The 7,481-nt window shown below is 41.1% G+C and overlaps 1 pseudogene across 1 annotated transcript; it reads right to left on the reverse strand.

The window, feature by feature from the left end:
* Nucleotides 1-4,063: 4,063 nt before the first annotated feature.
* On the reverse strand, nucleotides 4,064-5,790 carry LOC104672530 (annotated as a pseudogene). The gene has a single exon (XR_004059918.1). The product of XR_004059918.1 is annotated as a eukaryotic initiation factor 4A-I pseudogene (transcript).
* Between the last annotated feature and the right edge of the window lie 1,691 nt (nucleotides 5,791-7,481).

Below are 7,481 nucleotides of genomic sequence, written 5' to 3' on the forward strand. Positions count from 1 at the left end.
TCTGAGACCACCTCAGCCCGCACTTCATTGTCCATATTACTATCAGCATTTTGGTCAAAGCCATTCCACAAGTCTCTAGGAAGTTCCAAACTTTCCCACATCTTCCTGTCTTCTGAGCCCTCCAAATTTCTAGGAAGTTCCAAACTTTTCCACATATTTCTGTGCTTCTCTGAGCCCTCCAAACTGTTCCCACCTCTGCTTGTTACCCAGTTTCAAACTCACTTCCACATTTTTGGATATCTTTATAGCAACACCCCATTCCTGGTACCAATTTACTGTATTAGTTCATTCTCATTGTTTTGTAAGGACATAGCCAAGACTAGGTAATTTATAAAGGAAAGAGGTTTATTTGACTCACATTCCCGCAGTGCTGGGAAGGCCTCGGGAAACTTACAATTATGGCAGAAGGGGAAGCAAACACATCTTTCCTCATGAGGCAGCAGGAGAGAGGAGAATGATAACTGAGCACAAGGGGAAGTCCCTTATTAAACCATCAGATCTCGTGAGAATTCACTACTATGAGAATAGCATGAGAGTAACAGCAGTTACGATTTTATTACCTCCTGCTGTGTCCCTCCTACCACATGTGGGGATTATGAAAACTACAATTCAAGAAGAAATTTGGGCAGGGACACAGGCAAACCATATCAGGAAGTATGTTCAAGCTGTTGTGGGAAGAGGGGTTGTTACAGGCCAAGAAGGCCTTTCCTTAGGTTTTCCACTTCTATGCATGGACACATGCTATGGTGAGCAATGTGGGGTGATTCCTGTGCAACTTGTTTGGATTACAGTGTCAGTGACAGTAGCAGGCAAGGAGAGCCTGTCTTCAGTGAGCTTGCAAGTGTGCTGCAGATCTGCTGTTGGGGGAGGCAGAATCACTTTCAGTGGCAATAGCCTTAGTTAGTTGTTTTTAGGATCTGAGGAGCACACACTTTGGCCCTCTGTGGTGGTTGCACTGACTGTGTAGGTGGTCGTCAAGGAGAACCTGTCTTCCAGGCATGCATAAGTTCACAGTAACCCTACTGTTGAGAGGATGGGTAGGTTACTGTCAGTCACAGCTGCCACAGGGAGGTGGCGTTAAGACTCTGAGCAAATGCCTTGGTTCATTTTGTAATAGGAGAAGCCTCCTGAGGAAACTGCACTGCCTGTTCTCCAAGGTACAGAATGCTGTGTGGGCTATAGTGCTGGGGACCATTCCCCATTGCAACTCTGTTGCACCACTGAAGCTCTTGGGGTAGACATGGGAGGATGTCAGTGGGGCTCCAGGGTTGTGGATATGCATGGGTTGTTGAGCCCCAGGACAGGATGAAGTCTGATGGAGTCTAGATTTTCAAAATGGTGCTGTGCTGTGGCTACTTGGGTCTCAGGGGGTGTGAGGCCAGCATGAGCTCTCTCTTTAGAGCAATGTTGTCATGCAAACCCCACGCAGATCGTTAGTCTCAGAATTCTTGATGATCGACGGGCTCTCCCATGGCTGGAATTCCAAGACTGTGATGGGAATCTGGACCACTGTGGATCTCTCACTTACCTTTTCCTTCCACTAGGGAGCATCTCCAGGCTACCAGCTGATCTTGCTGGCTGATGCTTTGTTTTCATCTCCTTTTGTGACTCAGGTGTTTTCTTTCACTTCTCCTTAGAATTTTAGTGTTGTCTTTTAGATGCTCCATTCAAAGTGTGATCATCTAGTTGCTATTTCGGTTCTTCTTTGTGAAGGACATGAGTGCCAAATGCCTTTAGTCATCAAGCTTGAGGCCCCCTCCTTTTGCTTCTTAGATGGTGACTTAGATTCTTACTTTGAGACCTTTCTTCCTTTCTAATAGAGACACTTAATATGTTAGATTTCCTTTTAAGCAATGCTATAGCTACATCCTACATATTTTGATGTTATATTTTTAATCAGTTAAGTATATTTATTTCCCCTAAGATTTTATTTTTGACTCAGAGATTATGTAGAAATGTGTTTAATTTCAAAGTGTTTTGATAGTTTTATCTTTCCCTTTTTTTTATTTCTAGTTTGAATTCACTATTGTCAGAGAACAAACTTCATCAGGTTTATATTCCTTTCCGTTTTCAAATTTTTATTATTTTCTTTCCACTCTTCTGTTCAGTGATAGATTCTTTCACATTTTTAAGGTGTGTTTTACAACCTAAAGATATGGCCTATTGTAGTTAACATCCCATGTATTCATGAAAGGAATGTGTGTTCTGTTGTTGTTAGGTCTTCTATTAATGTCAATTATATTCTATTGATTGATGATGTTATGCAGTTCTTATCTATTACAACTGATTTTTCGTTTAGTGGTTCTTTCAATTACTGAGAGAGTAGTCGAAGTCTTCAGTTATAATTGTGGAAATTGTGGATCTGTCTTCTTGGTTTAGTTCTGTTTGTGTTGGCTTCATGTATTTTGCAGCTCTGTTGTTTTATATATACAGAATAAATATGTCGTCTAGATGATTTGACTTTTATTATTTTGTAATATGCCCCTTTGATAATTTTCTTTTCTTAAAACCTATTTTGTCTAATTTTACTATAAGTGTTTTTGTTTTCTTTTGATTAGTGTTTTCATGGTATATATATTTTTAATTCTTTTGTCTCTGGTCTACCTATATCATTATAGTTTAAATAAGTTTCCTATAGACAAAGAGTAGTTAGATCACTTAAAAAAATCAATCCTGTTCTGTAAATCTGTCTTTTTATTGGTATAATTAGATTGTACACATATAGTGTATTTATTTTTGTGTTTGGATATAAATATGTCCCATTGTTATATATTCTAGTTTTTCTTTGGAAAAAGCAAGCAATATCTGTATTTGAGTTCATTTGTACTAGTTCTCTTTTTCTGAAGGCATAGACTATTTTGGATGCCAAATTCATGTGTTGATGTGTCAGACCAGAATTTATGCTTAGGCTGAACCCATTTCTTTTCACTTAGTGTCTTATTTACAGAAGCTTCAGGACATCTGAAGCTGAAAGTAGTCCAATAATCTAAACTGCTTCATTGCTAGCTAACTCTCATAAATTTATGCTCCTATATTGTCCCTGGCCTTACCAAATTCTCTTTTCCATTTCTTTGCAAGATTGTTGAAGTATTTAAAATTTAGGGCTTTATTTTAGTATTTTATCAGTTAATCACTAGGTATTACATAAAACACATATTGCCTCATTTAATCCTCCTAATGATTATGTAAAATATATATCAGTACCTCTATTTTATAAGTGAGGAAACAGCTAAGAAGACTGTAAAGTTATTTGCTTCCCATAGTGAAGCATATTTTAGAATTTAAAGAAATTTAGAGATGATATATTCTGTCAAGCAAGAGGCAACAGAGCGTTAGAAACCATAAAAATTGAACATTTTAGAGGGATCCCAACATTGGTCATTTGTCTTTAACAGAAAGAGGGCTAAAGAAGTGAGATTTTCAGTTTTCAAATAAGCTGCTGATACACCTGGAATGCATGTATCTGTCAGTCATATCCTCCTATATCTACATTTCCCAGCTTATTTTAATAAAATAATGTAACAGAACTTCTAGATAGGTACAAAGAATGCCAAATATTTTATTGGCTTATTGAAAACTGTTCTGATATCTATAACTGACAAAAGATTGTTATCCAGAGTATAGAAACAACTGCCATAAATCAACATGAAAATTTTGAATAAACATAATTCATAAGTAGATAAGGGATTTGAATGGCAAATTCACAGAAAAGATGAAAAAGCCCCCCAAAAAATATTCTGAAGATGGCTGAATAGGAACAGCTCCAGTCCACAGCTCCCAGTGTGAGCGACGCAGAAGATGGGTGATTTCTGCATTTCCAACTGAGGTACCAGGTTCATCTCACTGGGGCTTGTGGGACAGTGGGTGCAGCCCAGACAGTGTGAGCCAAAGCAAGGCAGGGCATCACCTCACCCAGGAAGGGCAAGGGGTTGGTGAATTCCCTTCCATAGCCAATGGAAGCTGTGACAGATGGTACTTAGAAAATCAGTACACTCCCACCCTAGTACTGTGCTTTTTTTTTTTTTTTTTTTTTTTTTTTTTTTTTTTTTTTTTTTTTTTGCAGTTCCCCGTCATTTTATTCAGAATTTTGTGTTTGTTTCCTGAATCAATAAATACTATGCAAAACAATGTAAAAATGGCTACCATTTTCTCTCCCCTGCTTCCCCCCACCTGGGGACAACCCCCTGGGCAACCTCACTCAGGGGTTTTAGGGGTTCTCCCTCCAGATTTGGTCCAGCAAATGAGGCTGAGTGACATAGTCCCCTGAATCACTTTCAAAGGAGCTCAGCTGAGGTGAGGAGAGCCTCTGGGATCTGGAGGTTACTAGGTTAGGGAAATGGATTAGTGTTTTTTTTGGGAGAAGAGCCGGCGCCTGGGGCAAGAGCCTACGCCAAAGAAAAGGGTGTCTAAAATGTTCACGGTTCCTTCTTTTGCCTCAAAAAGTGACATTTATTCAAAGAAAAAAAATGACAAGATGTCCATCCCTTGGCTCCCTTCCCTCCCCCCTCCTGCTGCTCCTCAGCCCCCTGAGATTGAGCCCTGGCTGGGGCTGGGTGGCAGGACAACCCCTCAGATGAGGTCAGCAATATTGAGGGGCATTTCCTCAATGGAGGTGTTACAGAAGGTCTCAATGTCTCAAAGAGTCCTCTTGTCTTCTTCTGTCACCATGTTAATAGCCACACCTTTACGGCCAAACCGTCCACCTCAACCGATTCTGTGGATATAGTTTTCCCTGTTGGTGGGAAGGTCATAGTTGATGACTAAAGAAACCTGCTGCACATCAATACCTCTGGCCAGCAGGTCAGTGGTAATCAAAACTCTGCTAGAGCCAGAACGAAACTCCCTCATGATCACATCTCGTTCCTTTTGGTCCATATCTCCATGCATGGCAGAGACAGTGAAATCTCTAGCATGCATCTTCTCGGTGAGCCAGTCCACCTTCCTCCGGGTGTTGATGAAGATGACTGCCTGGCTGATGGTCAGGGTTTCATACAAGTCACATAGTGTGTCCAGCTTCCACTCCTCTCGTTCCACGTTAATGTAGAATTGGCGGATACCCTCCAGGGTCAACTCTTCCTTCTTGACAAGAATCCGAATGGGGTCCCTCATGAACTTCTTGGTCACCTCAAGCACATCAGAAGGCATTGTAGCTGACAGCAAAACTACCTGGGTGTTTTTGTTGAGCTTTTGGAATATGTCATAGATCTGGTCCTTGAATCCATGGCTTAACATTTCGTCAGCTTCATCTAGTACAAACATCTTGATGTATTTGGGAGACAGGTATCTCCGGTTATGCATATCAAACACTCGGCCAGGGGTCCCCACAATTATGTGGGGCGCTTCCATCTGCAGTTTCTGCACCTCAGCACACACATTGGTGTCCCCAATACAGGCATGATAGGAGGCACCCATGTAGTCTCCTAGTGCCATGACCACCTTCTGTATCTGCTGAGCCAATTCTTGAGTGGGTGCCAGGACCAAGGCCTGGGTGGCTTTTAGATCTAATTCAATCTGCTGCAGAATTGATGTAGCAAATGTGGCCATTTTCCCAGTCCCAGATTGGGCTTGAGCGATCACATCATAACCCTTGATACAAGGTAGAATGGCTCACTGCTGGATGGCAGATGGCTTCTCAAAACCATAGGCGTAGATGCCATGGAGAAGGGACTCTGAGAGGTTCATGTCATCAAAACTGTCAACAATCTCATTCCAGTTACTCTCGATGACACCTTCGGGCTCCATCCCATCAGGGCCATTGTCTCTGGATTGGGAATCCTGGCTTGCAGACATGATCCTTAGAAACTAGGCAATACTGTGCTTTTACCTCCCAGTAGGGGCCAATTGACACCTCATACAGACAGGTGCCCCTCTGAGACAAAGCTTCCAGAGGAAGGATCAGGCAGCAACATTGGCCATTCTGCAGCTTCTGCTGGTGATACCCAGGCAAACAGGGTCTGGAGTGGACCTCCAGCAAACTCCAAGAGACCTGAGGCTGAGGGTCCTGACTGTTAGAAGGAAAACTAACAAACAGAAAAGATATCTGCACCAAAACCCCATCTGTACATCACCATCATCAAAGACCAAAGGTAGATAAAAACACAAAGATGGGGCAAAACCAGAGCAGAAAAACTGAATACTCTAAAAATCAAAGGGCCTCTTCTCCTCCAAAGGAATGCAGCTCCTTGCCAGCAATGGAACAAAGCTGGGTGGAGAATGACTTTGATGAGTTGAGAGGCTTCAGATGATCAGCAGTAACAAACTTCTCTGAGCTAAAGGAGAATGTTCGAACCCATTGCAAGGAAGCTAAAAACCTTGAAAAAAGAATGACTAACTAGAATAAACAGTGTAGAGAAGACCTTAAATGACTGATGGAGCTTAAAACCTGGAATGAGAACTACGCGATGCATGCACAAGCTTCAGTAGCCGATTAGATCAAATGGAAGAAAGAGTATCAGTGATTGAAGATCAAATGAATGAAATGAAGTGAGATAAGAAGTTTAGAGAAGGAAGAATAAAAAGAAGTGAACAAGAAATATGGGACTATGTGAAATGACCAAGTCTACGTTTGATTGGTGTACCTGAACCAAGTTGGAAAACACTCTTCAGGATATTATCCAGGAGAATTTCCCCAATGTAGCAAGGCAGTCCAACATTCAAATTCAGGAAATACAGAGAACGCCACAAAGACACTCCTCGAGAAGAGCAACTCCAAGACACATAATTGTCAGATTCACCAAAGTTGAAGTGCAGGAAAAAATGTTAAGGGCAGCAAGAGAGAAAGGTCAGGGTACCCACAAAGGGAAGCCCATCAGACTAACAGCAGATTTCTCAGCAGAAACTCTCCAAGTCAGAAGAGAGTGGGGACCAATATTCAACATCCTTAAAGAAAAGAATTTTCAAATCAGAATTTCATATCCAGTCAAACTAAGCTTCATAAGTAAAGGAGAAATAAAATCGTTTACAGACAAGCAAATACTGAGAGATTTTGTCATCACCAGGCCTGCCTTACAAAAGCTCCTGAAACAAGCACTACACATGGAAAGGAACAACCAGTACCAGCCACATTGCAAAAACATGCCATATTGTAAGACCAAATTGTAAATTGCTAGGAAGAAACTGCATCAACTAATGAGCAAAATAACCAGCTAACATCATAATGACAGGATCAAATTCACACATGACCATATTAACTTTAAATGTAAATGGGCTAATTCCTCCAATTAAAAGACACAGACTGGCAAATTGGATACAGAGTCAAGACCCATTAGTATGCTATATTCAGGAGAACCATCTCACGTGCAGAGACATACATAGGCTCAAAATAACGGGATGGAGGAAAATCTATCAAGCAAATGGAAAACAGAAAAAAGCAGAGATTGCAATCCTAGCCTCTGATAAAACAGACTATAAACCAACAAAGATCAAAAGAGACAAAGAAGGCCATTACATAATGGTAAAGGGATCAATTCAAAAAGAAGAGC

This window comes from Rhinopithecus roxellana, chromosome 11 (genome assembly GCF_007565055.1).
Source record: "Rhinopithecus roxellana isolate Shanxi Qingling chromosome 11, ASM756505v1, whole genome shotgun sequence".
Lineage (NCBI taxonomy): Eukaryota > Metazoa > Chordata > Mammalia > Primates > Cercopithecidae > Rhinopithecus > Rhinopithecus roxellana.